The sequence below is a fragment of the Sus scrofa genome, chromosome 9 (genome assembly GCF_054392235.1).
Source record: "Sus scrofa isolate SSC_HxYL_T2T_F1_AM1 chromosome 9, Sscrofa_HxYL_maternal_Yorkshire_Landrace_v2.0, whole genome shotgun sequence".
NCBI lineage: Eukaryota > Metazoa > Chordata > Mammalia > Artiodactyla > Suidae > Sus > Sus scrofa.
In genome coordinates this window covers 141,495,967-141,518,311 of record NC_139391.1, presented here as the reverse complement: position 1 = coordinate 141,518,311, position 22,345 = coordinate 141,495,967, and the positions used below count along the sequence as shown (strand labels likewise).

Below are 22,345 nucleotides of genomic sequence, written 5' to 3'. Positions count from 1 at the left end.
GGCCCTCTCTTCTCGCCCCCGGAGGCAGCAGGGTGGCTGTGATCGGGTCCAGGAGCTCACGGTCCAGGGTGCGAGCAGCAGGGCAGGAGGCTGGCACGCCCATGCCTGAGGAACACTCACTCAGGGAGCAGTGAAGACCTCGTGTCTGGAGTCCTGGGGGAAAGCCAGCTTTCCTCTACCAGTGACTGCCTCTGGGACCCTGGGCCAGTTAACCTCTGCCCTTTGGCTTCTTCTAGATTCTTGGGGGTGGCTCCTGTGCCTTGGTTCACTCTGCAGCCTCTCCACCTCCCAGAGAGGCCAGGCCGTTGTGATCTGCCTGGACGGGGAGAAAGGCTTGTGGCCTGGCACTTGGGTGGGATGCTCGGCTCAGCTCTTGGCTGCTCTCAGAACCTGCTTCCGTGGCTCTCATTTGATGACATCGAAAGAGCCCGGCCCTCCCCGCCTTGGGCCCCTCCTCCGCGGGTGAATATCTGCTCTCTCTCCACCCTCCTCCTCCAGCCCTGGGTCCTGCAGCTTCTCTGTGTGTCTGAACTTGGCACCCGATGGGGCCTCCCTGCTCCTGCCCTGCTCCTGCATGTGGTGAAACATGTGCATTTACTGCTCCTTCAGCTGGCGACAGTTCCCAGCCCTTCCCGGTGGGCTCCGGCCACAGGGCCCTTGACATCCTTACTCACTCGGTCACCTTGTACGAGTCACGTACTCCAGGCCTTCTTTTGCCTTCGTTCGTGGCAGGCTTGTCTTGACACACGCGTGTGTATGTTTAAGTGCGCTGTCCCCGAGGCTGCGGTCTGCCCTGCCTCCCTACCACCGTGAGAGCGGGAAGTGGACACCTCCAAGGACCCTTAAGGGAGTTTGATGATGCCCCAGAGTGCTCCATGTCAGGTCCAGCCAGAGGTGGCCCTGGGATCAGGCACCGCCTCGACTCTGGTGCATGTCGCTGCGCCTGGACCTCCAGTGTCATTTGCTGGGTCTCCACCCTCTTTAGCTTGGACCCGTGAGCTCCTGCGTGTTGGGTGGGGATGGAGGTGTCTGATGGGGGGTTTGCGCTCTTGGCTCTTTAGAGCATTGGGTGGTAAAGCCTGCAGAAGAATGCTTACGTAAGACTTGGGCTGCTAGGCACCCCTAGGCTGGTTTCCTCGTGGGGTGCGGTGGGCATTGGGGTAAAGCAGAGACCCCCAGTACTGCCCTGGAGGGTTGAACTGGATGCAGGCTGGCCACTGAAGAAGGCACTAAAGAGAGTTACTGGTCCCTCCACTGCCGTTGCGCCAGGGGTTAGAGGGATTCCAGAATCGCGTAGAAACGTGAGTTTAGTGTTTCTAAGGCTTCCTGTCACAGTTGATCTCTGAGCTGTCACTGAATCACCAAGCCCGTGGCTAGGGTTCTGAGCTCTTAGAGGACACCGCATCTTTTGAATCTGGGAGTTCGGTGCCTCTTCTGCTGGCACCTCAGCTCACCCGCGCTCACCCCTCGTGGGCTCCTCAAAGAGGGGCTGCCTCTTGGACCTCGGACCTGGGGCTCAGGAAGGATACGTCCTCAGAGACTCCCGGGGGCTGCGGCAGGGTCCCCTTCCTTTCACGCCCTCATCATGTCAGGTGGAGGAGTGCATAGGAGGGAGCAGGTGCTTCCAGGATGTGGCCTCTGCACCGGCACATGGCTCCAGACCTTGCCCCGATCAGCTATTGGGACCTGCCATCCCGCGTCTTTGTGAAGCAGCCAGGCCCACAAAGATGGAGAGGCTGTTTTGTTCCAAAGCCTCCCCAGGGCAGGGCTAGTTCCTGGGCCCTGTAACCACCGGCTTTCAGGAACAGGAAGCCCCACGCCTTCGAGCTGAGGCCCACCTGGAGGTCCAGCCCCGAGGGAAGGCGTGTGACCCCAGGGGTCTGAGAGAATGCGAGAAGAGCCCGCCTGTGGCCCTGCTTGTTTCTGTCTTTTGTTTTTTAATCAGGATTAAAAAAATTAAGTTGGTCTTCCCACTTGGGCGCACCCGGCCCCACCTGGCACAGGACACAGAGATGCGTGCCCAGTAGTTGGCATGGCCGGACATCGGATCCAGGCTCGGTGTCATGAACTGGAGTTACTCCTATTTCTTAGCCTTCCCACGTTGGAAAAGAGTCACGAAGTCATAACCCGGCCCAAACCCTTCAGGCACCTGAGCCCTCTCCATGAGGCTTCTTCAGATGATTCAGGAGAAACCTGCCAAGGCTCTCGGAGGTTAAATTAACGGGACAGGACAGCGCTGAGCAGCGGCTCAGGTTAGGAGCCACGCCGTGGGCTGAATCCACCTGCTCCTCCGACTTTTCCCTGCCTCCTCGGGCAGGGGTCCGGGGGCCTTCTCCAGGAATGGCCCTGGGCTGTGGGGAGTTGCCCGAGGCCATCTGGGAGGGTAGCTGCTGAGCTCATGTTGCCCCGGTGGGATCTGAGATTAGGGAGGGGAAATCCTAACCGTGTAGGCGGTCCCTTTGTGTCACCTGTCACCTGCACGTCATTCCTCTCCTTTCCTTGGCTGATCTGGGTGCTGGCTTCTCAGTGCCATCCTTGCAGTGCTGGTGGCACCTTGGCTGTGGGTCTGTCCATGACTTTGGCCCTGGTGGTTGTGCAGCTCCCAGTGGTGATTCGGTGCTCAGGCGGGGGAAGGGTTTTGAGGGGCGCCCTGGGTGGCTTTGACGGGCCCTGCGCTCTCCCTCCTTCCTTGGGCAGACCGTTGAGGAGCCCAGCTGCCTCCTTCGCCTGGGCGCACCCTCCTCAGCCTGGAAGCAGTGCCGCCTCTGGAGGAAGGGACCTGCCGCCACAGAGGGGTGGTGCGGTTGACCCGGCAGTAGGAAGGGATCTAAAGAAGCCGCAGCGATGAATGACATTGTACAGCCAGGGTTTCGTAGTGCGTGTGGATGGAGTGCGGTCTATAAAAGTTTTGAATCACTGAGTTGTACACCTGAAACTAATATAATGCTCTAAACCAACTGCACCTTAATTTAAAGAAAAAAGGATATAAATGTGCTTTTCCCTAATCTTCCTGGAGGGCACTGGCAAACTGAAGTCCTGACACGAGGGAGATAATAACAGTGTCTAGAGGCAGAACTGCTTCCCCGTCGAGGGGCCCAGCCAGTTTCCTCGGGCTGCAGTTACTCTGCAGGTGCGGCTGGGGGGACCCGAGCCTCACCCGTCTTTCCGTCTCCCGGCTCCCGCGTGCTGCGGGTCAGGGCCGGTGCCCAAGTCAGTGCGTTTCCTCTCGTTTTATCTTTGCTTTCTTTTTCTTGGGAAATTCTCTGAAAAGGACACTTTATCTCCCTTATAAGAGCTGTTATTACTGATGCTGTTACTTAATCTGGGAATTTTGCTGAGAATTTTAGTGATTGGCCCTATGCTGTTATAAGAGGCATTCTTTTTTTTTTTTTTGGTTTTTATTTATTAATTTGCCCCCTTTGAGTGAAATGTTTGTGTTTTGTGTACAGTTTTAAAGGTTACACTCCACTGACAGTTATCACCAAACATTGGCTCTAGTCCCCATTGGAGCCTATGTTACACCTAATAGTTTGTACCTCTCACTTCCTCAACCCTGCCTGGGGATCTCTGTATCTGTGAGTCTGCTTCTTTTATGATATATTCACTAGTTTGTTGTATTTTTAAATTCCACTTAGAAGCGAGAGCATACAGTTTTTGTTTTTCTCTGACTCATTTCACTAAGCAGAATGCCCTCCGAGTCCATCCATGTTGCTGCAAATGGCAACATCTTGTTCTTTTTCTTGGCTGAGTAGTATTCCATTCACACGGCATTCATACATGGGTGCCTACTTTCTTCCATTTATATATATTTGCACAGAATCCTGCTTTGACATTTACTCAGGTTCCCGTGGGTGCCATTCAGTGGTTTTTCCTTTGATTATGATGGAAGAGAACTTTAAGGACGGTTTGTAGCCTTTTGGATCTTGAATGATCTAGAAGCCCTGCCAGCTTTCAAGATTCGTGGTCCTGCAGAGCCCTTCAATTCTAGCCCTCACTGCTTTCGAGGCTGCCTCCCCCTGCCCCCGGCATCAGGTGAGAACCCCAAGTGACCGCCTCCAAGGGCCGCAAGCAGTGGAGAGGAACCACTCCTGTGTGCAGGAGGCTCCCTGGCCGGGCCCTGTCCGTCTTTGTCAGCGTGACCTTTGTGCTTTGTGGGGTGGTGGGACCTGTTGGGGAGGTGCCCTGCCCGCAGCCTTTGTCCTCTTGCATCTGCGGGGCTAGGTTCTGTGTGTCAGGCTCCAGCACCCTCACAGCTTCTTCATTCGGCCTTTTGATGAGTTCTGCCCCCGACCCCCTTCCTTCTGTAACGGGCCCGAGGGGATTGCGTTCTGCCACTGTAGCGGTCAGCACAGGCATTGACGGACCCTGTGGGGCTTCGCCCTTCCTTTGGCGTCTTTTGTCAAGTCTGCTGTGATGCTGAGCAGCTCTGTGCTTCTCGAAGGTGACTGGGTGTCGCAAGAGCTAGTACTCGTGGCCAAGCCTCAGATTGTTCCCACCAGGCAGGTGTTTGTGTCTCCCACAGCCACGTTGGGACTCGGTGACTTCTGATTTTTCTCTTTCTTTTCTGGAGAATAGCTGTCCTGATGGGCAGGGAGTAGTAGCTCTTCGTGGTCCTCTTTTTCTCCTTCTCCTTCTTTTTAGGGCCACACCTGCGGCATATGGAAGTTCCAGGGCTAGGGGTTGAATCAGAGCTGCAGCTGCAGGCCTACACCACAGCCGCAGCAACACTGGATCTGAGCCACATCTGCTTGTGGCAAACGCAGGATCCTTAACGCACTGAGTGAGGCCAGGAATCGAACCCCCATCCTCACGGATCCTATGTGGGGTTCTTAACCCACTAAGCCACAAAGGGAACTCCATCTTGTTGTGGTCTTGATTTGCATTTTGTTCCTGAATTGTAGGCCTTCTTTCTGCGTCTTGGATACTCACTCTCTAACCGAGTCATGGTCTGCGGCTCTTTGGGCCTTTCTGTGGGTGATCTTTTCACTCTCTGATCTTGTAATACACCAAAGTTCTAAATTTTGATGACGTTCAATGTACGTATTTTATTCTTATATTTCCTTTACAAACGTGTCACATCCATGAAGTCATTTCCAAGTCTAGTGTCGTGAAGCTATTCCTCTCCGCGTTCTAAGAGTTCCAGTTGTAGCTCTTAAGTTTGGGTCTTCCATCCGCTTGGAGCTAATTTTTGCTTAGGGGGTGAGGTGAGGGGTCACTTCATTCTGTTGCATGTGGATATCCAGTTTCCCAGAATAATTTGTTGAAAATACTGTCCTTTCCCCATTGAATGGTTTTGGCATCCTTGTTGTTTTGTTTTTGTTTTTGTTTTTTGTCTTTTTGCCATTTCTTGGACCGCTCCCGCGGCACATGGAGGTTCCCAGGCTAGGGGTCCAATCGGAGCTATAGCCACCGGCCTACCCCACAGCCACAGCAACGGGGGATCCAAGCCGTGTCTGCCACCTACACCACAGCTCACAGCAACGCCGGATCCTCACCCACGGAGCAAGGCCAGGGATCGAACCCGCAACCTCATGGTTCCTCGTCGGATTCCTTAACCTCTGAGTCACAACGGGAACTCCTTGGCATCCTTGTTGAACATGTACCCACCACCTATGTGAGGGTTCATTTCTGGGCTCTGAGTTCTATTCAGTTAGTCTGCGTCTGTTCCCCTGCCAACACTGCACTGTCTTGATTACTCTGTAACTTTGTAGTAAGTTTTGAAATCAGGAAATGTGACTTTTCCAACTTTGTTCTTCTTTTTCAAGATTGTTTTGGCTATTCAGGGTCCCGTGAGAATCCCTCTGAATTTTAGGATGGCTTCGACTCTTTCTGTAAAAATGCCAGTGGGATTTTGGTAGGAATTCCATTGCATCTGTAGCTTGTTTTGACCGTTCATGTTTGATATTGTTTTCCAGTCCATGAGGTCGGATGTCTCTTCTTATTTATATCTTCTTTTATTCTTAGAGAAATGTTTGGGAGTTTTCAGGGTACAAGTCTTTTACCTCTTGGTTTAAATTGATTCTGAATGGTTTTCCTATCCTCGTTGCTGTTGGAAGTGTCTCCTTCGTTGCCTTCTCAGGTAGTTCATTGTTAGTATGTAGAAATACAACTGGTTTTGGCACACTGGTTTTATAGCCATGACTCTGAGGTATTTATTAACTCTGATATTTTGTGTGTGTGTATGTAACTTTGAAGGTTTTTCTACATGCAAGATTATGTCATCGGTAGGAGTTCCCTGGCGGCTCAGTGAGTTGAGGATCCTTTGTTGTCGCTGGTGTGGCTCTGGTTATAACTGTGGTATGGGTTCCATCCCAGGGCCAGGAACTTCTGTACGCGAGTGTGCCCCCCCGCAAAGAAAAGAAAGGAAAGGTCATGTCATCTGCAAACGGAGACCATTTTCGTGCTTCCTCTCCGGTTTGTACACCTTCCTTCTTTTTCCTGCCTTCTGGCTCGGGCGGGAACTCCCGGAACTGTGTCAGGTGGAAGTATTGAAAGCGGGCATGCTTGTCTTGTCCAGCTCCTAGAGGAGAGCTTTCACTCTGTCCCTTGCGCACGGTCTTCGCCGTGGGCCTCGCACATGTGAAAAGCTGCTTCCGTGGCTGACCACGCGGGCTGTCCTGGAGGGTGTTCCAAGGTCACTTAAGAAGTGAAGTGTATTCTGCTGTGGGTCCGTGACCTTCATTGGTTTCTGAGGTTGCTCGGGACCTGGTTCCTTCGCCATCGTCTGGTTGTTCCTTCCGTGGCTGGGAGCGGGGCGTCGGAGGCTGCGGTCTGCCGAGTCGCACATCTGTCTGCCTCCCCTCGGCCGGGTCGGGGTTGACGTCGTACCGCGGGGCTCGTCTCTCACTGCCGGATGTCCTCCTTTGTCTTCTCTGTTTGGCCAACAGTTGGAATCGGGATTCCGTGTCTCTTTTTATCAACAGTGACGTGAAATATCTTTTCCCATCTTTTTACTTTCAGCTTGATGGTGCCTTTGGATCTGAAGTGAGTCTCAGCATATGGTCGGATTATGTGTTTTTTCCCCTTCATTCTGCTAATATCTGCCTTTTGATTGGAGGGCTTCATCTATGTACATTCAAAGTAGTAACTGATAAGGGGCGTTCCCGTCGTGGTGCAGCAGAAACGAATCTGGCCAGGAACCACGAGGGTGCGGGTTTTCAATCCCTGGCCTCACTCAGTGGGTTAAGGATCCAGCGTTGCTGTGAGCTGTGGTGTAGGTCGCAGATGTGGCTTGGATCCCGAGTTGCTATGGCTGTGGTGTAGCCAGCAGCTGTAGCTCCGATTGGACCCCTAGTCTGGAAGCCTCCATATGCTGCGGGTGCAGCCCTAAAAAGCAAACAAACAAACAAAAAAAAAGTAATTACTGATAAGGAAGCCTCTCTCCCATTTTGCTGCTTTGGGGGGGGTGTATCTTATAGCTTTTGTCCTTTGTTCCTTTAGAATCTTTTTCCGTAGAGTGATCCTTGTGCTTTCAGAAAGATTGCTAAGGAGTGCACAGCTCCAGAGTAAGTTACATTTAGGAGAATGTTTTACGAAGCCCTGGAACTGGAACTGGTTGTTATGGGGCCTTTTTATCCTAGGATGGGGTTATGGGGGAGGCGGCTGCAGGACCTCAAAACTGCTGGGGCAGGATCTGGGCTGCCGTTAGGGAAAGAGCAGAATGAGCATTTGACTGGGTGCAGGGAAGCCCTTTCTCTGCACAGCTCTGAGTTTGCATCTGATCCTCAGGACAGCCCTTCCAGGGAGAGAGAGAGGGAGCAGGAGGGGGAGAAGAGGGAGGGGAGGGGAGGGAAGGGAGGGGGGAGGGGAGGGAAGGGAAGGGGGAGGGAGACGAGGGGGAGGGAGGAGGCGAGTCTTTTTCCTGCGGAAGGGGAGGCGGGAGCCCCTTGCAGTCTTAGGCCTTCCTCAGGGTCGTGGGCATTAGCCCAAGAGATCTGCCCTCAGGTCCTGGGAGTCCCGCCCGCTCTGTGGCCCGGATGCCACCGTGGAAGGCGGTGGAGTGTTTCCAGCTCGGATGTGTGGGGTCCTGGGCGTGCGTCCTCTGCTCTCAGGATTTGTAAATGGGGAGGGGACGTGTGAGAGCCTGGCATGCCCTGGGTCTCCAGCAAACCCTCCTGTCCCTCTCCCGGGGCGTTTTTTGGGGGAGATTCTGTTCTTGACAGGCTGCGGGTCTGGGATGCAGTCGGCCCAGCAGCTGTCGGCCTGGAGGCACAGGAAGGAGGGTTCGCTCTGTGCTGTGACTGATGCAAGGTCCCCGCGCCTGTTTCTGGGCCGGTGGCCGCCTGCCTTCCAGTGCTGAGTGTGGCCGCAAAGGCCTTGGGTTCAGGGGCCTGGGGGCAGCCGCTGCTCTTGCACGTCCTGCTTCTGGTTTTCTGTCCTTTCTCAGAGCACTGGGGGTGGCCGGGGGTTTTGAAGGCGAAGTGCCCGAGCCTGGCCTCTGTCCCCGTGGCCGTCACGCGTGGGCTCTGTGCTCAGGGCTGGGTTTCGGGGACCACAGGTGCCCCTGAGTCCGCTGGCCTCGTCCCGGGGTGAGGACGTGCGCGCAGGCACCGACTCCCTGCACCTGCCCAGGAGGACGCCTCGGGACAGAGGTGACAGGCATTACAGAGGCCCCTGCCCTACTTCCAAGAGGCGGTCGCACGTTCCTGGCTCAGAAATAGATCCTCTTTCTCCTCCTTAAGCGCCTGTGTGCAGCCCTGCGAGGTAATCCCGCGGCAGTGGAGCCTGGGGGGCGGGTGCGGGCCCCCGGTCCTCTGTAAGGAAGTGCCATCTGCGTCTGCACTGATGGGGACACGGGGTGCTGTGGGTCTGCGCCCTGCCCCCGGCCTGCAGCGGCTCCAGAATGCCCCTGGAAAACTGGAAATACTGGACCTGTGACGTTTGCCCTCTGCTGCAGTCCGTTGGGTGGCTTATGGGAGGAGGGCCGGAGAAGACGATGCTGAGTGACTCAGAGCCCGTGCGTCTTGCCAGAATCAGCGTGGGACCAGCCAGGGTCAGAGCAGACAGCTCTCCCCTATGCCGCCAGCGTGGAGCGCCCTCCACGTGCCTGATGGGACGCGGCCAGGGCTGCGTCTTGGATGAAGAGTCCTGAAGTTCACTTCCAGGAAAAGCTTTTCTGCAGGAAGACGCCTCGGTGGGTGGGCTTCCCTGCAGGCTTTCTCCGCAGGGCCGGGACTGTCCCCCAGCAGGCGGGGCTGCACAGGGCGCCCGTGGCTCTGCCTGCTTTGCTTTGGGAGCCATTGACACTCTTACAAGTGACAGAAGATCCCGAAGTGCTTATGTTCCGTGGCCTTGGGTATTGCTTTTGTGTCGTTTTAGAAATGAAGACAGAAATTTTAAAAATGATTCACTGCATGAAAAGAATAGTAATAAACCCATTACATGGAAACCTGAGCAACATCTTTTAAGAAAAAGTCACTCTGTGTTTCAAATAAAGAAATTGCATGAGTGTGACGGTGTTTTACGTTTTAAAAATCCCTTTCACGTCTGGCTTAACCAGAGGCAGAGGGGCCCTGGGATCTGTTCTGCATCTGTCACACATCCCGTGGCCTCCGGGGTGCCTTCTGGAAAGACCGAGAGGGAAGCGACAGGTCACATCTTGGTGTCCTGGGGTGGCTTTAGAGCAGGGGCTCAGGATCCTGGGGAAGCAGGACATGGCACTCGGACACGGAAAAGCGGAGCTGCGACAGGAGAGCAGAGGGACCCGCGTTCTCTTCCTCCCGCCCCCCTTTCTGCTGGCAGTTCCGAAAGCCTGGTGCCCACAGCTCCCGAGGGCAGAAGGGCCTCCCTGTGCTGCTGGGAGACTCCCAGCCTTCGGGGTGGGGGTGGGGCGCCAACGGTCTGGCCCCGGGACCTGTGTTTCTCTGCCACGTCGCCCTGTTTTTACTTCCAACGTTTCCGACACCAAATGTAAGGGTTTCTTTTCCCTCCTGACATCCGTGCCCCAGCTCTCCCGACTCCAGCCGAGTGTGCCACAGCTCAACTCAGTTCTGACGCTGTCTGCCTGGAGCTAGGATCAGCTCCCCCAGGGTCGGGGCCTGCAACTGCCACAGGGATGGGGAGGGACACAGGGCGGGGCAGCCAGATGGGAGCCATGTGTGAGGTGGGGGTGCCCCATCCCCCAGCGCCGGAGTCGCCCAGCCACCCGGAGGCCCTCTGAGCCCTGCCCTTGAGGGGTTTCGTGGCGATTCCCTCAGGCGGGTGGGATTGATGAACTCATTGGCCGTGGCCCGTTAACTCGGTTTCCGGACTCTTGCCCTGGAGGGCACGGGATGAGGCTGAAGGTGCCAACCTCTGCGTCTGCCTTGGCCGGTCTGGGGACCAGCCCCGGTCCTGAAGCTGTTTGGGGGCCCCAGCCACCTGTCGTCTCATCCACACACGAAAGGCACTCACCTCCCCGGAGACCCCGGGCTCGGGAGCTGTGGGAGGAGGCCAGGGATTGATTTACTCGTTTGCCATCCAGGAAGAGCAGGCAAAGCCTCAGCGCCTCTGTGGTGTCAGGAACCAGCGAGCCTGGGGAGTAAGGAGGGCAGGGCGGGGTGTGCGGACTGTTCCAGTAGCTCAAGCAGGTGGTTTGGGTCCCAATAAAGGGTCCTTCTCGGGTCGCCATACTGCCTTCGCCCCCAGGGAGCCTCTCGTGTGGAGTGATGGCTCGGACCTTCTCTCAGCACTCGCATCACCACCGTGGCAGACAATGGGATTCTAAAAAGATTTGGGTGAACTTTAGTCGTCTTTGTAGGGGACCATTTGGAATTAGGCTGTTGTGACTGTTTTAATAGCTCAGATCTTGGGGAGAAGGAGAAGCAAAGTGCGAGGTTTTTTTTTTTTTTTCTTTTTTGCAGGGCCACTCCCTTGGCACATGGAAGTTCTCAGGCTAGGGGTAGAATCGGAGCTACAGCTGCTGGCCTACACCACAGCCACACAGCGCCAGATCCGAGCCGTGTCTGCAACCTACACCACAGCCACGGCAACACTGGATCCTTAACCCCACTGAGCAAGGCCAGGGATCAACCTGTGTCCTCATGGATGCTAGTCAGGTTTGTTACCCCTGAGCCACAACGGGAACTCCCAAGTGCGGGACTGAGGTCTGAATTAGCTTTGCGGTGGGAGAGCCGCCCAGGCTCCGTTTACGAGAGGAACCGTGATATTTTGAGGTGCCATCACCTGAACGCAGAGATGGGCTTCAGAGTGATTTGTGTGGGACACCGGTGACCATCTGACGGGGAGAAGCTCTCTTTTTACCCTTCCTTTGCCTCTGGCCCGAGGGGCGAACTTGTCCAGCTGGCGGGGGGGCGCGGGGGGGACCTGTCCTCTGGGCAGTGATGTGTGAGCAGCAAGGAGCCCGCGGGAAATGAGCAGTTGTTCAGGGCCGCTCCCCGTCCGGATCTGCTGGATCCCCGAGGTGTTCGGCGTGTGCCTGCTGCTGGCGCGGAGCTGATAGCGGTTGGTCACGCGTGCTGCCAGCTGTGGCTCTTCCCATGTTATCGCTCCTGGGTCTTGACCAAGACTCGGCCCCACGCCTGCATCTCGCATCACCCGAGAGACACGGTGAGGGACCACGTTCTACAGGCACCTCACAGGCGCAGACCGAGAACTCGGTGAGCTCTCTGCCCAAGTTTGTGGAATGGATTCGGGAGAAGAGTCGTGAATTCCAGGACTAAGCTGGGCACCGGGAAGAGACCTTTAAGGAAGGTGTGGCCACGGTCCAGTGGTCTGCTCCGAACTCCTGGGTGGGTGAGAGCCTCGTGGTGGCGTCCTGTCTTCGCCAGCAGCCTTTCATCGAAAGAACCCACCCTTTGGGAGTCCCCGCTGTGGTGCAGCGGGATCGGCGGCATCTGTGCCCGCCAGGACGCGGTTCAATCCCAGGTCTGGCAAGGTGGGTTAAAGAATCCAGCATTGCCGCAGCTGTGGCGTAGGTTGCAACTGTGGATTGCCTCCCTGGCCCAAGAACTCCATATGCCACAGAAGGGAGGAAGGAAGAAATAAAGAAAGAGGAAGGAAGGAAGAGAAAAAAAAGATACCCCTCCTCCAGGGGACTGATTCTTCTTCACCTTTTCTCCCCAAATTCCTCCAGCCAGGTAGAAGCAGAATCAGTCGCATAGGCTAGTATTTCCAGCCTCCCACCCTGGCTTTTCCAAACTGTGCAGCTGCAGGGCGTTGCTTTGCTCGAAGGAGAAGAGGCCGTGGCCGTCCGTGTTTGCTCTGTCCGGGTGTCATCGCTCCTGAGTGGCCAGAGCTGGTGCTGGGCTGGGAGGGGCTGCGGGTCTACACTGTAGACACGGGTCTACACTGTGCAAAGCCCAGCGCTTTTTCACCCAAATACACTCTGCCGGGCACCCTCATGTCAGAAGCTGGTGAGCGTCCGAGGCCCTCCTGGCACAGAGAAGCAGCCCGAGGTTCAGAGAGCGTCCTGGAGTTTCTGCCACTCACTCGGCCGTCTCTGAGTCCCAGGCCCCTGGGACAGGGCCGTTGGTCCACCACGAGGGAGCAGCAGGGTGGATGGGGCAGGACAGAAGGGTGCAGAGAGTGGCAAGAGGGTCTGCTCTGTCAGGTCACCTGTTTGTCACATCATCAGCCCTGCTGAACAGGTTGGTGACCGGGCCATGGCTGGGCGGTCAGGCAGACAGGTGGCCCGCTGCTAGGTGCTGTGACCAGACCTCCTGAGAACTGTTTCTCGCCTCCGGTGCCTGCAGCGCGGCCAAGGTCAGCGGGAGGGAAGAGCTCGAGGCGGCCACCGCAGGTGACTCTCCGTGGGCCTAGTGGACGGGGGCCCAGGAGACCGGAGGCCAGTTCGAGTGCTTGCTGGGGAGTGGCCCCAGAGCCTGTGTGTCCCAAGTGGGTGCCTGTGTGGCAGCGGAGGGCGTGGCCACCCAGGGCCAGCGACCACGGGAGCAGGATCGAGGGCCGGGGTGCAAGCCATCGCATGCTGAGGTTGGGGGTTTCCTTTCCCTCCTGAGCAGCCGTGCTGGGGGTGGCCCATGGGTCTCCCTCCTCTGGGGGCCTCCGGGGGCTGCTGTAATGCAGAGCGGGGCTTGAGGGCACACGCTTGTCCCCACAGCTCGGGGTGGCCAAGATTGAGGTGCCGGCGGACTGGGTGTCCGATGAGGGCCCCTTTCTCGTTTGCAGAAGCCACCTTCTCCCTCTGTCTGCCGGGCAGACGGTCGGCACCCTGTCTCACTGGTCTCTTTTTTTATCTTCCAGGTTTTTTTCTTTTTAGCGCTACACCTGCGGCATATGGAGGTTCCAGGCTGGGGGTCGCATCCGTGACCTACACCGCTGCTCGCAGCAATGCCGGATCCTTAACCCACTGAGTGAGGCCGGGGTGGAACTGGTCGGGATCTTAACCCCCTGAGCCACAGTGGGAACTCCCACTATGGAGTTTTGAATAAGCTTGCACACTGGGTCCGCGTGCAGCCCCCGCAGGCCTGCCTGCTGGGCATGGCAGTGCGTTTCAAAGCCCCGGTCGTGGTTTTCTAAGCACTTCTGTTTTGGGTGACTCCCACAGCTCTGTCCTCCTTCCGCAGTTCTTGATCTGAGCTGAAGGTCCCGCTTTCCGGAGGTTGACTTGCCCTGAAAACCTAGAGCCACCGTCATGACTTGCTGCAGGTCCTGAACGAGGGAGTAAAAGATGTTCCCTAAGCTGGGGGGCCAGTGGGCTTTGGGGTGCGCCCCGTGACTTGGTGCATTTTGGCAACGGGCTGTCTTCAGAGTGGCCATAAAGCACCCAAACAAGCCCTTCCTGTGAACTCACTCAGCGAAGAGAGGAGAAAGCTCCCAGCTGATGGCCGAGCCTCTCCTATAAAACTCTTGCCTAAGCGGTTAAATTGTGTGCGGTCTACACAGCTGTAGTGTCATCACTTACTGTCTTCGTTATCCTTTTTTTTTTTTAAACCTCCTAAGGGAAGGAAGAAAGTGCAAAAGAAAGGAAAAGAAAAGAAAATCGCAGCAAAGTCTTTTGCATTTCTAGAAACTGCCTGTGCACAGGGGACCTGTGAGTTCAAGTTCATGGGACCTGCGAGTTCAGGTTCAGGAGACCTGCAGGAAGCACTTAATGGCCTCATTGTTTTAGGTGGAGGGCATGGATTTCTCTGCAATTCCTAGAATGGGGGCGGTGGGTGGGGGGATAGCAGCCCGCAGGGCAGGGGAACCTCTGGGAATCTCTGGGGTCTCAGGTGGGGATTCTGGGTGAGGGCAGGAAGAGGGGAGAAGCGGGCGGGACCTGGTCTGACATGGGGCTAAAGTTCTTGGAAATGAAACTTGAATATGTTCCACAAGGAGTTCGCGGCCCTTGTTGTAAAACTGCAAACCCGGGGTCGGCAGAGTCCAGTTGCCTCTGGCTCTCTGCTCATCCTGCTGCCCTCCCCCCGGTCCGAGTCGTTCTGGGTTTTTTGGGTCTTTTTCTGGGTGAAATTCCTGGATGAGCACAGGTACTCTTGTCACCTTCCCCCTTTGTGTACCCCTTAATCCTTGTGGGAGGCCTGGTCTGTCGTGCTCTCCGTGGGTTGAACTTTAGAGGCCGCTCCTGGGGCGGAGCCAGGCACCTGTTTCCTTGGGGCTCTTCCGCCTGCCTCCCCGCCTGGAGAAGCCCTGCCCGGAGCACTGTTACTGGGCTCCCCTTAGGGCAGTTTTTCGTGTGCTCAGCAGAGCTGTGCACCCTTGGCCCCCGCTGAGAGCAGAGGATGCGCGGTGTCGGGGAGAGACGTGGTCCCTGGACGAGGAGTGGCTCCTTGGCGGGGAAGCAGAGGCAGACACAGAGTGCAGCAGCAGCAGCAGCACCTTGGGTGTGTCTGCAGGATCAGAGGGGTACGGGGGCAGCGGGCAGGGCTAGGCCAGGCCGGGCAGATGGGACTCGGGGCACAGGGAGGGTGTTGCTGAACTCAAGGCAGGCGCCTCCTTGGCCTGCAGCAAAACCCCTTTACCTGACCCTGGGCTGTGCCGAAGGATAGTATAGCCTTCAATGCAAGAAGATCAGGTGGTTTGTACGCAAGAGACCGGAACTCCCAGATGGCTTTCAGGGAGGGTTGTTTTGTTTGTTTTGTTTTTTCTTTTTTGGCCATCCTGTGGCCTGTGGAGTTCCTGGGCCAGGGGTGAGATCCCAGCCACAGCTGTGGCAACGCTGGATTCTTTAACCCACTGATCCATGCCAGAGATGGACCCTGCATCTGCAGGGGCAGGGCTTCCGAGACGCTGCTGGTCCCCTCACGCCGCAGCAGGAACTCCCAGGGAGGGGTTTTTAGAGGCAGCATTTGGGGTGAGGGTTGCAGCTCCTGGCCTTTCTTCTGGTTGGTTGGTGGGGACGGAACAGGAATCGGCTTCGTCAGCCTGGTTCCTGCCAGTCCCAGCTCTGGCGCTTGTGGCCGTGGGTCGTCACTGTCCCCGCCTGGAAGGGCTTTGGTTTCTGCAGAAGGGCTTAAACGCCTGCGTCAGACTGTTCTGTGTCTCCCTTTGAGGAAGAACTAGGACTCGGTCTTATTCCTTTATTGTCGAAGGGGAAATTACTCTTCTTGCTTAAGTGCTTTTCCTTCGTTTCTGCCCTGCCTCCCTTCCCTAGTTAGTAACTGCTTCAGTCTGCTCTTTGGAACCCAGGGAAGGCCGAGCAGACTGAAGTCTTTTTCTGCAAATAAGAAACAGGGGACACAGAGGGACTTTTGTACCTGGGAGGGCCCCACAGTGTCCTGCTCGGTTTCATTCTGGCTTTTTATGGTAGCCCTCCGTCCTGTGGGGAACCAGGCCGGTTAGGAACGGGAATAGCATTTTGGAGAGGGGGGTTAGTCGTCACCTTGGAACTTGGCCTCAGGATTCCCGGGCGGGGAGGAAGAAGCAGGGGGTACACGTGATGGAGGGCCCAGAACAGGCAAGGGCCCTGAGGTGGGAGGAGTGTCAGGACTTGGGGGAGACAGCGGGAGGGTAAATCTTGTTTTGGCGGCTCCCCAGGAGCCCTTAAACGCCTGCGCTGCAGCTGAACCTGAATGCAGGCCTTCCCCCATCCCCCACCCTGTAACCTGCGGCATCTCTCGAGCCTCCGCCCGTCAAGCACGCCTGCCCCCTTCTGATGGCCTCGGGAGCAGTTAGTAACAGTGGTCTCCGAGTCCCCTAGGTTTCCCTCTCTCTTATGGTCCCTTATGGGGACTTGTTCAACTACCCGTGTGTCTGTCCTGCTCCACCCCGAGCACTTTGTCGTGTTTCTATCGTGAATCCATCAGGAACTTGCTGCCTGTGGGGCATGAATGATCTCTGCTGTCATTCCGACCTTGTCATCATCCTTATCCACCTGCCCTTCCCGGGCCTGGGCCCCTGTCTGCTCTGCCTGCAGGTCAGTGGCCGGGTGCTCACTGGGGTGCTGGGTGGTCCTTATCCACCTGCCCTTCCCGGGCCTGGGTCCCTATCTGCTCTGCCTGCAGGTCAGTGGCCAGGTACTCACTGGGGTGCTGGGCGGTCCGGGCTTCCCGCTCACTGGGGGAGCAGGGGCTTCCCTTCCCAGAATGGGGTGCACCTCCGCCTTCGCGTCCTCCTGCAGGTCTCTCTCAGCTTCCTCACTCTGTTTTTTCTTCTTTCAAGGGTCTTGTATATATTTCTGAAGTCAGTGATTTCTGTCGTGTCTTTGGATAACAGCACCGTCTTACCATTAGACTTTCTTTTTTTCTTTTTCTTTTTACAGCTGCACCTGCAGCATATGGAAGTTCCCAGGTTGGGGGTCGAGTTCGAGCTGCAGCTGCCGGCCTACACCAAGGCCACAGCCGCACCAGCGCTGGGCCGCATCTGCAACCTGCACTGCAGCTTGCCAGATCCTTATTCCTCTGAGCGAGGCCGGGGATCGAACCTGCATGCTCACGGATACTAGTCGGGTTCTTAATCTGTTGAACCACAACCAAACTCCCCGTTAGAATTTCCGAGTGCAAAGGGGCTGCGAGCCGTGGCCTTGTCTCCCCACCTGGTTAGAGGCCCATGTTGGCGCTGACTTGTTCCGGCTGGTTGGGCTGCTTTTCATCTCCAGATAACTCTGGGCTTGTTCTTTTTCTAGTCAACGTGTACACTGAATTTCTGTTCCCTCCTCCAGGTTCCAGTACTAGCACTGTAATCGGGGCTTCCTGGCCCTCATTTAATGGGGAGAGAGTTAAAGGGTTTTCCTCGTGTCACCACCTGCCTTGGTGGGGGGGTGCCTTGAGTCAGCCTCAGAGGCCTGCTTATTTTATATCGCATCACTGAAATCCCAATTACCTGCAAGCAGAGATTCCCCCTCTTAAACTCTGTGCTTTTAATTTCATTCCCTTTTTGCCTTTTTTTAGGGCCCATGGAGGTTCCCAGGCTGGGGGTCCAATCAGAGCTACCGCTGCCGGCCTACACCACAGCCACAGCCACAGCCATGCTCTCCATCCCCGTGGAGCCCCAGGTGTCAGCTGGTGGACGGGCCACCTAGGAGGGGCCTTCGTGGAACGGGGCTGGAGTGTCACTGCCGAGTGCGGCTGAACCTCCCTTGTGTGCTTGGGGTTTGCAGCGTGACGTTGCCCTTCGGGGGGAGCGTTCCAGGGCTTTAACTTCCTCTGTGCCCATGCCCTTCATCCTCACGTGCCGCCCCCTCTCTGCCAGGGACGCATCGGTGTCAGAGCTGAGGGGCAGGTCCTGTCCCTGGGCGTGGCACCCCAGCTCTAACTGCTGCTGATCCTTCGAGCTGCTCACAGCTTCTGGCGATAGCGCTCTGAGCTTTTCTAATTACTTGGGAAGCTTTGCCTTGTCTTCAGTTCTGTTTCGTTTGTGTATTTCCCAGGTTGTCTTCCTAAGCATCTTCCTACTCTGAAAGCGGAGTCAGCTCTGAGATCGGCGCAATACCGAATTTTATTTTTGCGATGAAAGGTATCCTGCGCCCTTTTGAGAAGCCCCAGCCTTCATTCCACACAGGCTGCACATCCTCATCGTGAAAGTTGGGATTTGTTGAGTGTCTAAATAGTCACTGTTATGACTCTAAATGTTTAGTGTGAGAAAGAAGGAAAACTTTATATTAACTCAGGAATTTCTGGAAGAAATGAAAGGCACGCAGCAGAAATCAAGAGGGCCTTTGTTTTCGAAACATTTGGGAAGTAAATTAGGACATTTATGTCTTGCCCACATTCGTATAGTCTTTAAGATTCCCAGCTCATGTCGTGTTTGGCTGTGAAGCTGCGAGAGAAGCGGTGTTTGCCTGATGGGCGATTCGCGCCCAGAGAGTTCCCGCTCCTCCAGGAGTGTGTGTGCAGCTGGCCAGGTCTGGTGGGGGTCCTGCGCCCCCACCCCATGGGGCTCATGGAAACAGCGCCTGGAGGTTTATTGCTGAGGAGATGCTGTGTCTGAGTAACTCCTTTCAGTGCATTAGGTTCAAATGTCCTAGTGTCACTGTCTTGTGCAAAGGTCAGTGTCCACCGTCTCAGGCGGAAGTGGTTGATGTGATGACCAGCTTGGCAGGCACCTCTGCGTCCTCCTTCTCTAACTGAAGATTCTTTTTCCTGCTGCAAAACCTGAATCTGTGCTCACGTCGGCGGCACATACATGAAAATTGGAACAGCACAGGGAAGATTAGCAGGGCCCCTGGCAGGCAAGGGTGACACACATTCCCAAAGCCTTCCATCATTTTAGATGCAACCCGTGACATGTAGAACGGACGAACTGTGGGTCCCACTGTACAGCACAGGGCACTGGCCAATCACTTGTGATGGAGCCTGATGGAGACAACAGGAGAAAAAGAATGTGTGTGTCCGTATGACCGGGCCGCTGTGCTGTACGGCAGAAATTGGCACAACATGGTAAATCACCTCCACTCTACTTTAAAAAATTTTTAAAAACAAATTCTTATCTGTCACTCTTTTTAAAAAAAAGTAGATCCCCCGAACGTCTCTTGTCAGCTGGAAGGCATGTGCGTGAAAGCTGAATTTGGACTGGTCCTGGGGCACTGGGGTTGGCATCCAGGGCAGGCTTGGGGTTCTCTGCAGAAGAAGGAGAGTTTTGGGACTAGGAGAATTAGAGGGATCACGGGCACGTTGACCCCCTGTGCATTTCCCAGCCTGCCAGCCCATTGCCGTCTCAGGGACCCTCACACCGTAGTCCCCGCCATGGTGCAGTGGGTTAAGACCCTGACTCCAGCAGCTCGAGTCGCTGTGGAGTGTGGGCTTGGCATGGTGGGTTAAAGGATCTGGCGTTGTCATAACTGTGGTGTAGGTCGCAGCTGCAGCTTTGATTCAGTCCCTGGCCTGGGAACTTCCATGTGCTGTGGGTGCGGCCATAAAATTTAAAGAATCAGGAGTTCCCGTCGTGGCGCAGTGGTTAACAAATCCGACTAGGAACCATGAGGTTTCGGGTTCGGTCCCTGCCCTTGCTCAGTGGGTTAACGATCCGGCGTTGCCGTGAGCTGTGGTGTAGGTTGCAGACTCGGCTCGGATCCCGCGTTGCTGTGGCTCTGGCGTAGGCCAGTGACTACAGCTCCGATTCGACCCCTAGCCTGGGAACCTCCATATGCCGCAGAAGCAGCCCAAAGAAATAGCAAAAAGACAAAAAAAAAAAAAAAAAAAAAAAATTTAAAGAATCAAAGAAAAAAAAAGATCCTTGGTCCTGTTTGACCATATATATAGTTTTTAAACTTGGGATCAACTTAGCTGCTAGAATTTAGAGATACTTCGCCGGACATAAACAATGTAATACTTTCCAGACTTAGATTCTTTGAGGGTGAAAGCAGGCACATTTTATCAAGTGCCTTTGCCTGTGCGGGGGCTGTTCAGCTCTGAGCAGTCAAATTGTCCTGGATCAGGGATCTGTCTTTGGCTCCTAAAAAGATCCGCGTCCCTCTGAACATCAGCAGACCTTACAGCCTGCAGGCGGCCGGCGCGTTTGGCATCTGCCAGTAGGAGGGCTGGTAACTACATACTAGTGTATTTAACATTTGCCCTGTGTTGCTGCCTACCTGCGTCTTTCATTCTCCTAAAAGCCCGGGAGGGACATAGTATCTTTGTGTCCGTTCTGGAGCTGGGGGCCGCTGAGGCTCAGGGGATGCTCTGACGGCAAGGCCGGGGTCAGGCGGTGGCTCAGACACCGTGGCTCCCACGCCAGATTCTCAGCCCGTGTGCCCGGCGGGACTTGCCACAGTGGTGTTCTCAGTTCTAGACCTGTGACTTTTTCCACGTCAGGTTGGAGGCAGGTCAGGTGCTGTTTCCCCTGTTGAACGATCAGGGTTCCCTGGGGGATCTGTTCACCCTCCAAGGATGCCGTGCTGCAGGCAGGGACCAGCTCAGATGCACAGAGGCACAGCTGTCCCCTGGCTTTCCTGAGTTCTGATCTCCTAAGTCAGGGCCCGCGTGTGTTTCTTCTGGACTCTGGAGGATTCACGGGCGTTCCGGGGCCGTGTCCTCAGACCCTTAGGGAGGTGGGCTTTCCCCCCACTGCCCTGCAGAAGAGCCAGACTCAGGGAGCCCAGAGGTCCCCAGCTGACCATGCTCACGTTACGTGGTCCCCCCCCCCCCCCCCCGTCACCTAGAGCGGCGCCTCTGTCCCACAGTTGGAAATTAAATCGAAGGGGACAGGCAGGATGCCGACTGCAGGTCCCCCTGCTCTGCTCCCTCCCATGGGACCAGCGTGGGCCATGCGGAGAGCCTCCAGGCCTGGGGCCTGAGGGCCAGACGTTGGTCCCTGTGAGGCGGGGTGAGGGCCACCCCCCTGAAAGGACCCTGGGGAGCACGAGGGCTTTGATCTGGGCTCCACGCATGCCCGCTAGGTAAACTTGGCCTTGGGAGAGGGGGGAGCCCTGTCTGTGCCGTACCCGCCTTGGGGCAGTGAGCTGGGAGCCCAGCCCCTTCCCCTGGCTTTTCGGGTCCCTGCGGGCATCGGTCCCTGGGCCAGTTGCTGTGGCGACCTGCTTCTCATGGGCTTCCTTCAAACAGTCTGTCTTTCCAGCAGTCGCCTTGAAAAAGCATATTCTGAATGTGTTTTAAAACTCGTCTTCCTGGGGGAGGGGGGAGGACTCGCCTTTGCGCAGGTGCAGCGCCCTCAGTGACGGCCTCTCTGCCTTTTCAGTGTTGGCGGTGGGCACCATGCTGAGCCCCAGGAGGGGGCCGTGGGGACACGCAGCCCTGTGACCCAGACAGGCCGCTGCATCTCGCCTGGATCCTCTCTGTCCAGCCGGGCGGCCGCCAGACACCCAGGGCCCCAGCCACAGCCCTAACAGGTAAGCGCTGGCTTCTTGGCGGGATCCAGGCCCATCGGCTATTGATTCAGGGCTATCAGTAGGTGCATCTTCCTGCCTCCCAGGGTTTCTGCCGGGAGCCCCCGCCCGTGCCGAGCCCTCCTCATCTTAGCTCTTTGAGCTGAGTGGGGGTTGGGGGTGGAGGCCACCCAGGACCGCCTTCCCTGCCATCTGCCCTGCACGCACCTCTGCCATCCCCGTGCTCTCCTGGGAGGTCACCTGCTCGCAGGTTTTTCTGCGATTACTATGGCCACAGCCCTCGAGGGGTGGCCGCTGTGCTTTTTGGCGCTCGGGTGCAGGGCCCTGACTCGGGCCTGGCGGGCGGGGTTCTGCCCACGTTAGCGCTGCGATGGGGGGGCAGACGTCATGAGGATCCAGGGCAGGTGCCGAGGCCTCCTGCCGCCGTGCTTCCTGCAGCAGCTGTTCTGGGGACAGCCCTCCTCTCCTGGCAGCTGGCAGGGTGAGTCCTCCCTGTGGGGCTCTGAGAGCTGAGGCTACAGTGGTCCTCCAGCAAAGGTGTCTGCTGGAGCCTTCACCCGGGAGGGTGGCCGGCCCTGGGCAGTGTTGGTCAGCTCGGCTGCTGCAGCCAGTACCTCATGCTGGGTGGCCTGAACCGTTACGTGCACTGCCTTGCAGTCCTGGAGGCAGAGGTCTGAGATCCAGATGTCGGCAGGCTGGTTGCCTCTGAGGCCTCATCCCTGGTGTGGAAACAGCCGTCTCCTCCCTGTCATTGCATATGATGTCGTGTGAGTTTCTCTGTCTTTTTTTTTTTTTGTCTTTTTAGGGCCGTACCCATGGCATATGGAGGTTCCCAGGCTAGGGGTCTAATTGGAGCTATAGCTGCCAGCCTCCACCACAGCCACAGCAACGCCAGATCCGGGCCATGTCTGTGACCTACACCAGCGCTCACGGCAACGCCAGATCCTTAACCCACTGAGCGAGGCCAGGGATCGAACCCGCAACCTCATGGTTCCTAGTTGGATTCGTTTCCTCTGTGCCACGACGGGACCTCCCTCTCTGTCCTCTCCTTATAAGGACACCAGCCATCTGTGGGGTCGGGGCCCCTGTAAAGGCCTCACCTTACCTTCAATATATCTTTAAAGGCCCGATCTCCAAGCACAGCCACGTTCTGAGGTCCTGGGGTCA

General features: G+C 56.3%; 1 protein-coding gene, 1 long non-coding RNA gene and 1 other non-coding gene across 22 annotated transcripts in view; 2 read left to right on the top strand and 1 right to left on the bottom strand.

Annotated features, from left to right (window-relative positions):
* Positions 1–22,345, top strand: part of GRB10 (growth factor receptor bound protein 10) — a 160,258-nt gene that overhangs the window by 9,965 nt on the left and 127,948 nt on the right. For 14 of the 20 annotated variants that reach the window (XR_014814227.1, XR_014814226.1, XR_014814228.1 and 11 more), the window contains 1 exon segment: positions 21,031–21,181. The exons of 4 other annotated variants lie outside the window; for them this stretch is intronic. The gene's annotated coding sequence lies outside the window, so the exon portion shown is untranslated. 20 annotated transcript variants of the gene reach the window in all.
* LOC146400249 (uncharacterized) lies at positions 194–13,939 on the bottom strand. The gene is made up of 3 exons (XR_014816900.1): positions 10,974–13,939; positions 5,368–7,164; positions 194–3,836 (listed from the first exon to the last, which is right to left on the bottom strand). It is a non-coding gene; the product is annotated as an uncharacterized LOC146400249 (long non-coding RNA).
* LOC146400248 (U6 spliceosomal RNA) lies at positions 18,497–18,604 on the top strand. Its single transcript, XR_014816922.1, has one exon. It is a non-coding gene; the product is annotated as a U6 spliceosomal RNA (small nuclear RNA).